The 17,382-nt window shown below is 44.4% G+C and overlaps 1 long non-coding RNA gene across 1 annotated transcript in view; it reads right to left on the bottom strand.

The window, feature by feature from the left end:
- The window catches only part of LOC128823248 (uncharacterized), a 209,060-nt gene that overhangs the window by 60,858 nt on the left and 130,820 nt on the right, over positions 1-17,382 (bottom strand). The window lies entirely within an intron of this gene.

Genomic DNA, 17,382 nt, shown 5'->3' with positions numbered 1-17,382 from the left:
ATAGGGCAGAAAGTCTCATAGCTGGAGGCTTGCACGTCTGTTTAACTTCCTGACTGTATTTACATTGTATTTTTATTATGATAATACATGTATTACCCAGCTCTTTTCATCAGAAGATCTACAAGTCAGTCTCGTTACTTCCATTTCACAGATGAGGATACTGAGGTACAGAATGTCTTATTTTTTCCTTACTCTCCCATCTGTCTGTCTCCACCTTTGGCTCATCTTATAGTTACATTGTAAGCTCTTTGGAGCAGGGACTGCTTTTGTGTTGTGTTTATACAGCACCAAGCACAGTAGGGTCCTGGGACTCCCACCGCAATAAAAATAAATAATAATCCCATTATGCCCATCCAGAGCCCAGCACAGCAAACTAAACACGATAGCTATCGCACCAGGGGCTGTGAGCAGAGCAAAGCCAGAATTGCAAAAGTATTTCCTGTCAGGCATGAAGCATTTCAAGAAACAGTTGAACTCTGCCATCAAGACAACAGCTGAAGAACTAGTTCATGTGTTCCTTCTCTCTGCGACCCAAACTTCTTTTGCCCTGGCACCAGTGTTTGTGTTAACCCCTCTTGGCAGGAAATATGCTGGGGGGGGGGGGGAATAACTCCAAAGCAGGACTGGAGCTTGGTTTTAAGATTAAGAGAAAGCAGCTTCCCACTGTCCCAGTCGTCACTGTCGGTGGGAAGAAAAGGGTCTACAAGAAGAAAGATGGGTTCTAAAAAATCAAAACCCTGACTCTGGTTATATGCCTCACAACCCAGCAAACGTGAGACACCAGAACACCAGCGCAGGGCTCTTCTAGGATGTGAGGTTTATTTCTTTCCCATAAACTTGAGCCCACATCCCCAAAATGTCCAGTGTCAAGTCCAGCTGAGGCTCCACTGATTTGCCCTCACACGCCAAGGTGCCTAGGACTGAACATGTGGTGCTAAAAAGAGAGGATTGTACTGCTTGCGACTGCAGTGGGAGTCATTGTACCAGAGTCACGCTGAAAAGAGGCCACTAGGTGGTGGTAGGAGGCAGAGCACCAGAGGCAAGATGAGGCCACATCAGCCACAAGGGAAAGGAGCTGGAGCACAGAGCCAGAGGGGAGCAAGGAAAGAGGGCTGATAGCTCACACCTAGAGAGAAGCAGGTCTGGGCAGGACTACTGGTTACTGTTACAAAATGTACCTGGGCTAACTTCAGAGGCAGCACCTTCCAGCCAAAGATCTCAAAGTGCTTGACGATCATTGATAAGATGAGCCTCATGACATCCAGAGGCAGACCGTGCATTTCACAGATGGGGAAAGCTGAGGCAACGATAGGCGAAATGGCTTTCTCAAGGTCAAACAGAGCCATCGGCAGAACGCTGGAGGGCCGAGTCCCACTCCTGTTCCTTAATCTCAAAATCAGCCTCTCTTTAGTAGAGGCCTGTTCGAGTAATTCCCGGCTCAGTAATTGCTTTACACAGCTCATAGCTGATCTGTCTAGATATTCAGGTGGTACAATGGCCTCTTCAGCCTAGTGTCTGAGCTGATAGGATGACAGGGTAGTTCGGCTCATCTAGCCGAATCCACAGCATCGCTTTCCCCATACACGTATGTAACCTTGCCCTGAGCACTAGCAATGGCTGCGAGCTATGTGTTGCAAGCACAGGTCTTCTGGGAGAATAAGCACGAAGAATATAAGGCAACCAAGGGTGATGAAAGTGAGGGGGAAAAAATGGGAAAGGGCCTCAAATGCCTTGCCCTTGGAGAATATGCCGAGGACTTGTTAGGTTCCAGTCACTGTAAATAGACCACATTTATTGTCTGGTTTGGCAGACGAGCTCTGGAATGTCTGAGCCAACTCCAGCAGGTGGGGCTCACGAGTGGGATCAGTCCCTCTTTCTGAGCCGAAACAGATGTGGTGTCTTCAGCTCTGGTGGTGTCCTGTGATTTGTGCTGCTGCCATTTGCAGGCAACAGCCTAGTGCTTTGTTAACATTTCAGCAAATTAAAGGCAAAGCTCGTTCCATGGGGGTGAATCCTAAGCAAGGGGCAGCAATACAAAACTGAGCTAAGATGGAAATATGGGTCTGTTCCCTTTGCAGCTGACCCACTGGATGTTCAACAATGGAGTTAGAAAAGAGCAAGCCTGACTCCAGCTATGCTTATACAGAGCTGGTGACCAGGTAGAGCATATAGAGCTCTGAGTGGGCTACTTCCAAAACAAAACAGGCTAGAGAGCGAATAATCGATTCTGTGTCTGATCCAGTCCAAATGGAAATATTAAATGAAGAATTATTCTCTGCACAGTAATGCACATGTCCAGTAGATGGCAGCATAAGTCTTATTTTACAGCGAACCAAACTGAAACTAGGTACCTTTCCCCTCTCCCCCTTCTCTTCTCTCTCCTCTTCTTCACTTTTGGTGGCCTCAAAAATTATTAGTTCCAGATGAGCTCTTGGCATTGTAATATTCCATTTAACCCAATCCACTCTGAGCCGAGTCAGTGCAAGTTCAAATGCAGCATTGTCACATGTAAACTATACATCAGAGGCATGTTGCTGAGGGGTTTTGGATACTCCTTATGCAAGTGGAAGGGGAAATATAAAAGGTTGATACACACGGAAGGGGAAATATAAAAGGTTGATACACACACACACACACACACACACGGAAGGGGAAATATAAAAGGTTGATACACACACACACACACGGAAGGGGAAATATAAAAGGTTGATACACACACACACACACACACACACACACAGAAGGGGAAATATAAAAGGCTGACACACACATACACACACACAGAGCCAATCCATGGTCATCAGTAACAATGGCACTTTGTACAAATGAATCTTGCTAGAGTGGAACTGAATTTATGTATTGAACCAAGAACCTCTGGACTGGGTGTCTCTTTGAAGATTAGTGTTAATAAGCCATACCAGTGGGCATTTCAGTTTATAAGGAAAGAGCATTTCAAGTCACGCATGCTGCTATTGTTGGACACAAAACATGCACTGTCTGCTTGTTGTGATTCTACTGCTACATGCTTGCCTTTTGCTGGGGTTACCTTTATTTGCACACGGTTTTAAATGTACCTCCCCCCCTGGTGTTCTGCTCCATTAGAATCAGTGCCACATTTCCTGCGGATCAGGTGAAAACTCTTGAAAAAGTTACACATAGACTATCTAGATTTATAGCACGTTTGTGTACTACATTTATTGATTTATTTGAGATTTTTATGCCTTATGTAGATTACAGCTATCCAAATGATCATTAAAGCTAAATCTTCTGACAGAAGAATGTGTATATTCTTTATAAACAAGTTAAGTTTTAGGGTTATATTAACTGACTTGAGCCTTGCAAATAAGTAAAATCCTAGCAATATATACTAGAAATTGTACATTTGTTTTCCTGTGTAACTCACTGTACACAGAGCCTATAATCTAAGGATTTCAAAGCACTTGCAGATTTTAATTAAGCCTCACAACTGCCATTTTGGGTTAGTCGATTGAGTATTATTTTACTGATTCTTTGCAGACGGGTAAACGCAGACAAAGTTTTATGCACCAAACAACTTGCATGTCCCCATTCAAGTGATTCCTTAATGTTCTTCCTTGTGACCTCTTCAGTAATTAAAGATATAAAGAATAAAACACCCTGTCCAGGCCTAAATTTGGTCCTTCAGTGACATGGTATGTATCTGAACTCTATTACCTGAGTCTGATTTAATTCCTTGGGGCAGGAACTGTATCTTCCTCTATATTTGGACTGTGCAGAGCCTACAGTTGGCTCTCGATCAATGATACTAAGAGGCAGAGATGGGCTTAGTCTGAATACTTGTGTGGGAATTCCCACACCACTGGCCTCTCTCACTATATCTATGGGTCGAATAAAAGCATGGAGCAACATGACCCCATGCTTTGGGTCTGGAACCGGACTCAGCTTTAGCCGTCATTTAAGTGACAGGCCCAAGACCAAAGCCCGAGTGAGTAGTAGAGCTGGGAGTCAGACCAGAATATTGGCTCCCAGATCCCCACTCTCAACCACTAGCTGAGGTTCCCACTCACGTAAGCTGTATGGACACCACTTACACAATGCGCCTATGGGTCAAAACCAGAGCTCGTACTGCCAATCTATGGCTTTCCAACAGCATGCTGGTCAACATTCAACTTCTAACAATCTAGGGCACATTTGGGTCTGACCATTAATACATTGACAATACCCAAATTATTCAGTATCTGGTGATTTAAATGACCCTCTGTTGAGGGACTAAAGGGTGCGTAGACCTTTTGCACAGGAGTGAATTTCACTGAGGATAGCCTGAGACTACAGAGCACACCAGCGGCAAAGCTGGTATTAGAACTGAGGAGTCCCAAGCGCCTGCTCTTACGCCTAAATCCCCTAGACCACTCGGCTTCCTTAATGGCCTTGGGAATATGCGAGTCGCTCGCTTTGGCAGAGGTCTGAGTAGGTGCTGAGCTAATTCAGCTTTTCCCAACATTGTTTTAGCCTTCACTGCTTATCGGATTTCCATCGCTCCCTTTTCCTTGTTCCTTCCCCCTCTTCTTTGTAAGCTCCTTTGTTGTAGTTGTTTACAGTAGCATCGATTTGCTGTCAGGCAGCAACATGGCCTTGGAGGTTCTGTATGTACAGTAGGAGTGCAGCCAACTGGAACCTGCCCCTCTGGCATTTATATCCCAGCGCAATGAAATGTGTCACGTTCAACTGCTTCAGGTGTTGATGCTATTTCCCTTCCCCGGCCTCCCACAAGCATGTACAGGTAAATCCTGCCTCCCTTCCCAGTGGCTGTGCAGAGTCCTGGATACTCCAAGGCCAGCATAAGGGAGTGGATGGCTGGAACTCCATGCAAGGGATCTGCAAGTTAGTCTCTGTGAGTGAGCTTGGGGGAAGCTGAAGATGGGGTTAGTGAAGCTGAAGAGTCAGCAGGGTTCCAGAAGCTGCTGGGGCCACAGTAGCCCAGAGGTCGCAGAGATGGTCACAGGTGCTGTGTATGAGGGGAGGGTTCCTTCACTTTGTGCCCCCTGCCCCTGCGGAACTCTCCCAGTTTGTGCTGGGATTTTTCCCTGGCAGCGTCAACCCACTTTCTGACACCCCAGAACATCATTCAGCATGGCCGGTGGGCACTGTGACTTCCACTGCGGCCCTCTATTGCCAAACACTAAAGGAAATAACCCTTTGCAATGTACATGCTGGCATCTTTTGGGTAAGGATCTCAAAGTCCTTTACAAGCTAGTATGCCTCCGAACCCTCCTGTGAGGTAGGCATTCTATTTTACAGAGTAGCTCAGGCATAAAGAGGTTAAGTGACTTGCTCAAGGTCACACAGGGAGTCACAGGAAGTCCTGGGAGCAGAACCCGGGAGTCCCAACTCCCAGCCCTACGCTCTTACGATTAGACCATGTTCTCGAGTCTCACTCCACATTCAGCTACTTAGGAGATTTTACAGCCTTTTCGTAATGTTTTCCTATTACACTTTGATACAGCCTCCTCCTTATCCCTCTAAAGGAATGTAAATGCTACGGGAGGTTATCTAAATGGTGGCCTTCAAACACAAGTCCTGGGTAAAATGGAATCCATCCCCGCCAATCCAGGCTGCTTTTGAAACCTTTCATGTGAATTTGGCCACTGGTGAAAGGGGCCACGTTGACAGCCCTGAAGACTGACCTCCCCTGTGTATCCTCAGAACAGATAAACATGAACTGCAGCAGGGTGAGCTTCCCCTATGAACATGCCTCCCTCCTGACCTCTCAGCATGAGAGGGTAACTCAGTTTCCCAGATCCATTCAGTCCTTGGCCTCTCTTGGGGGGCTGCTAACAAGAAGGGGATAATTAGAGCTAGTCCTGGTAATGGTTTTCATTGCCATAAACCTATGTTTGCATGGACCTGCTTCCCAACAGGCCAAACGTACAGGAGCCAGTAAGTAAGAGCAACTTTCAGGCATTACCTAACCTCAGACGATTCTGCACCATCAGAAGGTTCCTTATCCTGTTAACAAGCATCTGGATCATCCAGTCTCCCACATGCACTTTAGGTCCTGATCTACAGCTCACTGAAGTCAAAGAAAGACTCTTGTTCTCTGTAATTTTCCCCATCGTGTTAGCTATGGAACCAGTCTGTCCAGAACTAAAGTAATAACATATGATTTTGGGCACTCTACTTGGGTCACCTTTTTTGTGATTTTCAGCCCTTTCAAGGCATCTCAAATCAGGCAACCAAAACCAAGAGTAAAACCTTTGAAGATGTAGGTCCTATTTTTTTTTTTAAATAAATTTGCATCATCCCTTGCTTTGGTGTCCTTTATTTAGAGCATGGACTGAAACACTGCTGAATCTGGCTGCCCTCACTCTGCCCCCCACCAGCAGACACGAGTCATCTCTGATGCTAATATAGATCACTTTAGGACCTGGGTGTTTTTCCTTACTAAGATATTATTAGGGCATGATATGTAATGTAGTTCAATAAGCATACTCTGATCATTTGCTTAAAAATGGATAGAAAAGCTTTTTTAGCAAAAATCAAACCCATCCAGATTTCTAGAGTTTGAGCTTCCCACCCTCACTTACACAGCGTTTCTTACTCTTGTGGCTAATTGTCTGGATGTTCATGGGGTTACTCACCTGACAAAAGGGATACAGTGAATAAGAGTGGCAGGATAGGGTATCTGACCCATTGCAGAAGCCCAACAAATTGCAAATAAATACATTTTACAATAAAATAGCTGAAAATCTTTTTTTTTGGGGGGGGGGGGGGAAACATGGACATGCCAGTATTAATGGTCCCCATCACAGCAGTATCTGGGCATTTCCACTCTTCTTCCCATGCATCTTAATACACTTTACAAATCTTAAAGGAGTTAGCTGCCCAGGCCTCTCCCTAGTAATGCCACTATCCCCATTTTAAAGGGAGGTGAAACTGAAGGACAGAAAGTTTGACTAGACCAGGCCCTAGATCGCACAGGATGTTGGGGCAGAGGTGGGGAGAGAGCCAGCATTTACAAGCCTCTTCCTCCTGCACTTTTCATAAATTCTAAGAATAGAAGGGATCGTTGTGATCATCTAGTCAGATTTCCTGTATAACAGGTCAGAGAACTGCCCTAAAATAATTCCCTGAGCACATCGCTTAGAAAACCCTTCAATCTTGATTTTAAAATAGCCACTGTTGGAGAATCCACCACCACCCTTGGTAAATTGTTCCAATGGTTAATTACTCTCACTTTCCAAAATTAACACTTTATTTCCAGTCTGAATTGGTCTCGCTTCAACTTCCAGCCATTGGATCATGTTTTACCTTTCTCTGCTAGATTGAAGAGTATGAAATATTTGTTCTCCATCAGTAGGTATTTATACACTGCAATCAAGTCAACCCTTAACCTTATGTTTGTTAAGCTACATAGTTTGAGCTTTTTTAATCTATCCCCATAATCCTTTAATCATTCTCGTGGCTCTTCTCTGAACCCTCTGCAATTTATCAACATCCTTTTTGAATCTTGGGCACCAGAACTGGACACGGGATTCCAGCAGCGGTCGCACCAGTGCCAAATACCGAGGTACAATAACCTCTCTACTCCCACTCGAGATTCCCCTGTTTATGCATCCCAGGATCGCATTAGCCCTTTTGGCCACAGTGTCACACTGGGAGCTCATGTTCACCTGATTAGCCACCAGAACCCCTAAATCTTTTTCAGTCACTGCTTCCAGGATAGTGCTTTAACCACACAGCCATCCTTCCTCTCCTATAATGACAGACCCCAAAACGAGGACCTGACACAGATGCCACAGTAAACAGTCATCTGTCTGTAGCATGGGCATACACTTTACCCAGCCCCCTTGTGCAGTTCTCTTGCACCAGACCCACTGCACATTATAAATCTGAGAATGACTGAAGTCTGTGGCTTTTAAATTTTTTTTTTTACGATAGCCATTAAAGGTGTGAAATAGTCGCTGTGTGTATACATCTGTGGATAAGATAATAGGCTAAAATGGGCAAATTCTTCTCATATTTAATGAACCAGAAAATGGCTCCAGTTTTGGCTGTGCATATTTCGTAGTCTACTCTCTATATGGCTGCGTATTTTAATAGTCTAATTAATTGCTTTGCGAGATTCCAACTTAATTTTCTTAATTATTGTGCAGTCACTGTGTACAACAAAAAAGTAGGTATTTAATAACTTAGCCCAGGTGTTGCAGAATTACACAGAACTCAACTTTTCTGCCTCGATTGTTGCATTAGGGGGACACTGAGAGCTGAATTACGGAGAGTGTCATTTAGAACTGATGAGCAAGTCACACTTTTCCTGGTGAGTCAGTACAGAGGCACTACCCCAGCACTGTGCTGTTGGAGGTGCCATCTATCATTTGAGATGAAAAGCCAAGGTCCTGACTGTGACAGGGAGATATGCTTCTGCCCGGACAGAAAAACTCCTTCTGTTGGTGTAGGCTGCATCTACACTAGGGGGTTATGCTGGCACAGCTATGCTTGAACAGTCTCTGTAGTGAAGACACAGCCTTTGTTTTAGTTTGGCCTGCCACAAGTAGTGACAACCTTGGCCAGGAGAATATCAGAAATGGCTGCTATCCTCCACAGACGAAACTCATCCCTGTGGAGGGAGCACACGCGAGGTGTGACCCCTATGCTGTGGGCTTAGGCCTTTTGCTCGGCCTCTGCACGGGAGTGAATTTCACCCCATATGACAATCACTGGTTTCTTCCACAGAGAAGAACATAGATTGTAGGCAGTGTAGGGCAGGGACCATTTTTTTCTTGTGTGTGTGTATAGCACCTAACACAATGGGGTTCACAATGGGGTCCAGCTCCATGACGGGATCCTAGGTCCTAACACAATACAAATAAATAATAAAATAGTAATTGTTCTACAATCCCTAAAAACGGATATACCAAGTTACTAGGCATCATAGATCCTTTAGACAGAGAAATATTCCTGACTGTCCTTTTAAACTCATGGGTGGAAACCATCTTCCCCTCTTACTACTCTAACTACAAGGAGGGGAGGAAAAAACCACTCTGCTTGACCTGGATGTCCGCAGGGCAGTCTCAATGTATCTCAAAAGTACTGAACCATTCAGAAAGTCATCGGCGTTATTTGTTCCTTTCATCTGAATGCCTGGGAGTGAAATCCTCCAATTCATCTCTAGCCAGATGGATCAAATGCTGAATCCATAGCATTTTACACACCAGTTCCTTCACACCCCTCCCGCTTCCTGTCTGCATCCAAGGCCCAAGTGTGAAACAACCAAGGAGAAATGCAAAGCAGCTACACGGTCACCCATCAGCAGGTGCAACCGGGGGGCCAAATTCTGCTCTATTACACAGCTGTAAATCTCAACCCACAGATTAACACTAGAGGAGATGTCATCACACAGAATGAAGAATTTGTTATCGGATTATTTCCTTTCTGAGAATAAAATCTTCCCGTGAGCAGCCCCTCATCAGACAGAGGGCTCAGTTCTGTTGCTCTTACTCACGTTAAGTGATCCCTTACTATGCAAACTGTCCCACTAAAATTAACGGGGTGACTCACATAAGTAAGGAACCACTCAATGTGAGCAAAGGGAAGGGGGTAGCAATAAGGCCCAAAGGCAATAAGTAGAGTCCTACCGAATTTAATAGCTAATGAACCCATTTCTAAAGGTTTTTCTGAACCATTCTGTATGATTTCACAGACAGTCACATCCCTGCTATAGAATTCCACAGGATGTTTTTTTTTAAGCTATAGAAAAACATCTCGTTCTCTATTAAACTCTATGGTGTTTAGCGTAATTTCACTTTATCCAGAACTACATTGGTATAATCCCCATTACATTCTAACGGATTTTGCCGTAATGTAGAACTAATCACACGGGTGAAACACATCCCTGTACAGAGAGTATCTATGCACTGCTTAATTCCAATTTAAGCTCTAGTCTAGTCTATTCTGGTCCTTTTACTGCACCGATAAGAACGGTACCCATGTAGCTTAACATTTTGCAGGATTGGGCCCTTTGAGTTTAGTATTAGTTTGTGGAATTGAAAGCTAATTAATTAAAAGACATTTTATACAATCTTAAAGCCAGGGAGAGCATTTCCCCTGGTATAGGCTTTGCACAGACAGCGTATCCTTTCACCACGAGTGACAGTGTAGGTGGGGTCAAGGGCAAGAATAGGTGAGATAGGAGCAGTGCTGGGGTTTTGCCAAAACCTGTGGTTGCAGAGATTCTGAGCAGCATGACTACCTTAATTGAGGCAGCTTGTCACTGGTGCCGACCTCCCTTAGGGTCCTTTTCATATCCCTGGTTAAATGCATAGGATCAAATTCTGATATTCATATTGTCGGTGTCACACCACCCACCGCTAGTCTGGCACCTCCTCCTGGTGACGCAGGGGATTAGCTATCAAGGTCAATGCCCCAGTCCTGTGGTCGCATACCCACAGTCACATATTGTCTCTCGTCTGCAGCTCCTGTTTTGTCCCAGGAACTGCAGCATCCCCTTTGTGACTCAGCCCTCCGGCCAGGTCACTCAGCAGCATTTCCCTGTTCCGGGGTACGCCCCTCCCATTCTCTGTCACTCCCATAGTGACCCTGGACATTCTTCCAGTTCACTGCCCCGTTAGTCTATGCCACGCCTACAGTGGCCAGTAAGGGAACCCAGGCCTGCTGGTACTCTGGGTTGCTGTCCAGGGACCCTCAAACCAGCAGTTCTGGGCTTTACTCTCCCATCCTTCACTGCTGCTTCCCTGGATTGCTTCTTGCCACTCCGGTTCCCCTTCTCTCTCTGGGTGTACCAGCTCTAAACACTAGGTCCTGAGAGTGACTGCAGCCTCCATGTCTCTGGAGCCTCCCAACCCTCCTCCCTTTTCCCAGGGAGTGACTGCCCTTTCCCAGCAGCAGCAGCCCCTGTCCGTGGCCAGCTTCCTGGCTTTATACGCCGCGCCTGTTCCCGTCCAGTGGGAATCTGCAAGCAATCAATTCCCTGCTCCCTGGCTCTTCCTCCAGGTGCAGCCTGTGGAGTTAATAGGCCTGCCTACCTGGCCATGTGTGGAGTGGACAGTCTGGTTCACTGATATCTTACTCTGTGAGTAGCCTCATCTAAGTTAACAGGACCATTCATGGAATAAGATGCTATTCAGCATGAGTAAAGCTAACAAAATCTTATCTATAGTTAACAGAGAGAGATGAAAATGGTTTATTTTCTGAAACTCAGGGTTGGAAGGGACCTCATGAAGTCATCTAGTCCAACCCCCTGCTCAAAGCAGGACCAATCCCCAGACAGATTTTTGCCCCAGATCCCTAAATGGCCTCCTCAAGGATTGAACTCACAACCCTAGATTTAGCAGGCCAATGCTCAAACCACTGAGCTATCCCTCCCCCCACTGCTTTACTATTGGACAGAACAAGCTTGATCTCTCCTGGTCATAAGTCTCTTTCTTCTTTGCCCTTCCAGGAATAGGAGCCAAGTTCAAAGTTTTGTAGGAAAAATGAAAAGCATCCCTGTGGAATTACACACAGTTTTATAGCTTTTAAGTGCAAGTGGCACTGATTCACATCCACGGTTCTTTCTTTCAGGACCAAAAGTTCTCTAGGTCCTTCATTCTTCTGTCATTTCTCTCTGGCCCTGGCACATGTTGGGAGTCACTTTCCATGGTTCACATACAAAAATATTAGTCTTGAGTAATATGTAGCTATTTCAGTTTAGACCCCTTTGGGTTGCTTTAGAATGACACAAGACCAAGGGCCAAATTTCTCTCTCAAGTATACCCCAAGGAATCTCTAGAGTCAGGATGGTTTTGTGGTGAATGCACTAGACTGGGACTCAGGAGAACCATTTTCAATCCTCAACCTGGACACAAACTTCCTGCATGACCTGAGTATGCCATTTAATCTCTCTGTGCCTCAATCCCCATCTATAAAATGGGGATGATGACAATTCTTTTGTCTAGCTAGATCACAGGCTGTTCGGGGCAAGGATTGTTAGTATGTGTCCGCTGCCTAGCACAATAGTGGCATGATCTCAGTTCACACTCCTGTAATACAAATAAGTCAAGACAGCGTTACACCACTGGGCCTTACAATGACGCAACAGTGTAGAAAGTGTCCAAGTTCCATGGAGTTACCTGTCATTTACATCAGTATAAGAGAATCCAGAATTTGGTCCGGACTTGGCGGAAAGACTCCAGGTTAAGTCCTGTACCAGCCGTCCCTCCTATATTTTCCCTCTCTTCCAAGGCTGTTCTTTTATTTTGAAATGGTAACTTGCAAAACGAGGTTTTTCAGAACTCAAGCAGCTCTGAGAGCCCTGTTTGAAATACGGAACATCGCTTCATGAAATATGGAAAAGCAATCAAAGATGGTGGGTTCCCAGTGCTTTTAGTCCGATAGGGAACCTTATATAAACTCACCAAAGATGTAATATTTCTTTGGTTGGAACAGAGGCTCTTAAATGGTTATCCTGCCTGTGCTTTAAGGGTGTACTTGGGTTAAATGGAGTTGTTCTTTTACATTTTGGATGTGGGCCACAAATGCTTTAAAACTGGAATCTGTAAAAGTTAGAGACCATGCTCCCTGTCTAGTGCAAATAAAACAGCCGGTTTTACAACCGGTGTACATAATTGTATTGGGTTTTTTTCATTACAGAGCTAAATACTTTTCAGTGTGTTACAGGAAGGTGTGTGTAGCACAGGGTCGAGAAGTGCATGTTGTCTATTATGGTAGCACCTACAGGCCTCAACCAAGACTGGACCCCACCGTAACAGGCACTGGAGGTAATTAGTGCATGCTCTGAAGACCTTAACATTTAAATAGACAAGACAAAAGAAACATGGACACAGGAAGATGAAGTGACTTGCCCAAGGTCACACAACTAGGCAGTGGCAAAGCCAGGATAAGAACCCAAATTTCTTGATTCACCATCCACTGCCCTAATACATTACAGCACACTGCCTTCAATGGCTACCCTGATTTGTGTGCTACTGTAGATCCAAACATTGAAACCCAGCTTGTGAAAAACACCTTGCAGAGAGAGGCTACTGAGCTATGTAAGGAAACACACCCCTTCTTCTGGTGTATTGCAGAAGAGTCTTGATATCAAACAGTTAAGGATGACGGACAGGCAAAACTGCCTACTTGGCTATTCCTCTGTCAAGCAAGCACTTTTATAACAACTTAAATGGGAACGCTTTTTATAGCTAGGGTCTGAAATAACAAACACGCTCAATTACACTTTATAAATTGATACTTTCTACACAAAGATCTTTACAGGGAGAAGATTCCATTTGACTTTTGTTTTGTTTTTCGTCCTGAAATCACAAATTGCTGCAAAGCAAACTATGCCAACTAACTGCTTTCTCAGAGATGTTTCAAATAATCAGTGCAATCAATCATTTTCAATCGCCCATTAGTGTTTTTAATTATTTTCCAGTGATGGCCTTGCATAATAAATAATAATAAATACAGGAAATCAGAATCTACCTAATCTACTTCTGCAGGCAAAAGATAATAAAAATGTTATATAATCTGCTGTACTATATAAGTAAAAAATGTCTCCTGTCTACGCTGTCATCTGCTCTGATCTGTACACTCAAACAGTTCACAGTATGTCTTATAATTGCTTTAGTCCATTAGGACAGAATCACTAACCTACATTGGTTAAGATTTTTTTTTATTATTTTAAATGTACAGTACTTTGCTCTACAATTTGCTTTGACACTGCAAACACATTAATTGTCCCAGCCAGAAGCCTTTCTGCTTCTCATTTCTATTCCTATTTCTCCCCTTTGATTGGCTTGCAAAGAAATCCCAAAGAACCAATCAGAAGCAGCTTTTCCATTCATGTCCTAGCAACAAGCCCTGTTCCAATCTTTCTTCAGCAAACTGACACCTGAAAAATTACATCATGAATAATAGCGAAGCAACAAGGGCCAAGAATTTTTTTTTTCATCTGTCTGCTGCAGAGTTCATTTAAGGTGTTTCAGTCTAGATTCTTAAAGCTACACAGTTCTAAATTTCTGCTGCACTTTTTGCATTTCTTTTCTTTTTTTCTTAATCAAATAGGTTGGTTAATGGTTTACAGAAAATGAATTTAATTCCCCCCATCCAAAAAATGTCCATGGCATTTATCACCTTTGCTGCTGGGCTCTTTAATTACAGAAGATTGAAAGAAAAGCTGATTGAATGCTATCCAAAATAAACATGTCTTGCTTTGTAATAAATAAATAAAATAGAGCAGCACAGATATCAATAACTGTGTGTGATGGGAAGAAAAAAAACATATTTTCTATGATATTTCCTTTGCTTATAGCCCATGCAAATTTTTGTCTAGAGCGTCGCGTGTATTTTCAGAAACAGACATTCCATAAAGGTTGCAATAGATATATGAAATATGTAAATCTATAACAGACTGCATATTGTTTTTCCATACAAAGATCAAAACCTTTTGCTTGCTTTTCTTGCTATCATTTTTAATTAATGAAGGCAGAAATGCCTGGAGATATGGTGCAACAGAGAACTACCTCCCTCTTTTGTATTATATTTTCTTAAAAGAAAATTGGCAGGAAAAAATTATGATCAGCAAAGATTTTAATAATACAACAGACTGATATGATTAACAACAACAACGAAATTAGACTTTTTAGCATGCCAGAAAAAATACAGCACAGAACATACAATTCCAGATGATTCAAGAGGCACAAAGACAATGGGAGACGGGAACTAAATTCATTTAATTTAAATGTTAATTGTTCATTCCAATAGTGAGACAGTTTCTTCTGCAAGTAGGAGAATAATATTTTTATTAGCACTGCACCAAGACCCATTCACTGAATAGTATTTGCCATTGTATGGAGGGAGAGAAGAAAAAGAAGAGAAAAAAAAACCTGCAGATAGTATAATACTGGCACAAAGAACTGTAGCTGTAGTTGGAAGTGTTTGCAATACCCTCATTGACCTCTTGGAGGTCTCTAACACCACTCTGCCTTTTGGTTGGGAAAAAAACCCACATGCATTTCAGCAACAAAAAGTTTAATTTATTGCTCTCCGGTGAAGGCTGAAATGGGGTGGGTTGTGCCTCGAACTACAGATTCATATTATGCTCTGGGTGTCCACCACTTTATTTATTTATTTATCTGGGCGTTCGCATAAACAGTATCTCATGATGCAGCAAATAGTTACATTAGTGTCTGAGTTCTGACTGAATTTTCAGCTCTTGAGAGCAATCAGCGCTGGCAACAGGGTGAGGTTGGAGACTCTGGCATGTTGCCTTGCTACTTGAATAACCGCATGACTATATAAGGCCAGAGGAAGAAGAAGAAGGAGAGCGTAGGGGAGAAATATTAGGAGCATAAATATGAAAATTTAGCAAAGAGAGAAACGAATCTAAATCTTTTTGTCACTTACACTTTGAATCATGGGCTCAGGTTATAGAATTGGCTTCCTACCTTGTGCAACTGAATTGCAGAGACTACTTGAATAATAGCAACACTTTGCACTTAACTTCAGAGCATGTTACAGATTAATTAAGTCCCTCAACCCTCCTGTTGTAAGAATTATGACCCTCTGCTTTAGAGCTGGGGAAACTGAGGCAAAGAGGAAAGATGGCTGTATGTGTTAAAGGACTCAGGAGGCCTGGGTCCAGTTCCCGGCTCTGTGGCAGGGCCTGCGGAACCGGGGAGGGGCGGGGGGAACCTAGTGTCCCTGCAATGGAAATATTGTGGGAGCTCCATCCCTTCATAAACTTGCTCATGCCTAGGGGGAGGCAGGGGTGTGGAGACAAGAGGGGGGGCAGGGGAGGGCTGGAACAGGCCCAGGAGCGGGTAGGAACCAGTCATGCCAAACCCACAAAAAAATGCAGAAATTGGGCTTGTTTTTGGCATAATTGGCTTGTGAGTTGCTTGTTGGCTAGTTTTTGGCTTGTAGCTTGTTGCTTCTTTTTTTGTTCGGCTCCCGGCAAGCAGGGGTAAGGGGAGGGAGAGAGTTAGGGGTGCTCAGCGGGCCCCCCACAGCCCCATACTGCACGTCGGATGGATCTAGTCACATACAGTGTTGGGGTTCTTAGGGATTGGCTTGTTTGGCTTTGTTTTGAAATGGGATTTACTTGATTTTTGGCTTATTGTGAAAGTCAGGGGGCTTATTTACCGTGTGAAAGTTGGCACCTGTGGTAGGAACCCCTGGGACCCTCCTCCCCAGCTGAGAGCCAGCTGCTCCCCCCCCCAAAGTCTCAGTACCTCCCCTCACTTCCTCTCCTATTCTCCCCACCCCCATTCACAAGGAGCGGTGGCCCCCCACCCCCCCGAGAATGAATTTGGGCAAGCCATTTAATCACTGGGCTTCAGTTACCTGTCTGTCAAATGGGAATAATAATCCTTCCTTTCTCCCCCTCCCTTTGTCTGTTCAGATTGTAAACTCCTTGGGACAGAAACTCTCTCTCACTCTGGGTATGTACAGCACCTAGCCCAATGGGGCTCTCGTCTCAGTACTATTAGAATATAAACAACTATCAGAAGAGAGGGTAAGTGACTTGCCCAAGGTCACTGAAGGATTCCAAGCAAGTTGGGAAATGTCAACGAAAAACAAGCTAAATTTTGCTATCCACCCCCGGCCTTACATTTGCTCCTCAGCCATAAGGAGAGTCCCAGTGCCTGTGCACTGCCCTCCAGCTGGTACCTCTCTGCTGTGGTCAGAGTTTGTAGAGCTGCTGCCACACAGAGGATATGAGCTGGCGAGTCTCACAACTGGTCCATTGCTGACAGTCCAGCTGTGGGTTGGGAGTGTTGCTACGGCAACACGTTTCAGCCCTTGTAAGTAGAACAACCCTCGCCTCACAGACCATCAGCAAGACCTGATCCCAAGAGGGCCACTGCCACCCAAGTTCAGCACTGTACCCCTTCAGTTACTGGCCTGCGTCTGTGAGCCAGTAGAAACAGTAGGCAGTTATCCTCGGAGGAATGGCCACAGAGGAAGGGACATCTCATGCTTGAGAAACATGCTGAATGCACTTGGAAGCTACCTTTCTCTTAGGCTTAAGGAGGGCTGCTCAGCTAGTGTGCTGGACAGGGGTCTTGAGGATGGGGTTAGGTAGAAGTCAGCTTCATTGGGGCAAGGGGATTTAGTGTTTCTACAAGTGGCATTCAGAGCGGCTGTAAAAAGAAAAGATCTTTCGTTTCTGCAGCAGGACAGCCTTAGGAGACAGTACTGTCTGGGATGGTAATATATTCAAACCTATTGACATTTCCCAAAGATAAATGTTCTCAAACATTTAAGGTTTGTTTCCCAAAGACGGGAGTGGTGCTCACTGTTACAGCACGAGACTGGGCGTCAGGACACATGGGTTGCCCTTTGAGACGCTGGTCATGTCTTGTCACTTGATTTCACAGTGCCTCGGTTTCTCCTGGGGCA

Source organism: Malaclemys terrapin, chromosome 15 (assembly GCF_027887155.1).
Source record: "Malaclemys terrapin pileata isolate rMalTer1 chromosome 15, rMalTer1.hap1, whole genome shotgun sequence".
NCBI lineage: Eukaryota > Metazoa > Chordata > Testudines > Emydidae > Malaclemys > Malaclemys terrapin.
The sequence above is the reverse complement of the archived record's forward strand: the minus strand, read 5'-3'. Positions and strand labels throughout refer to the sequence as shown.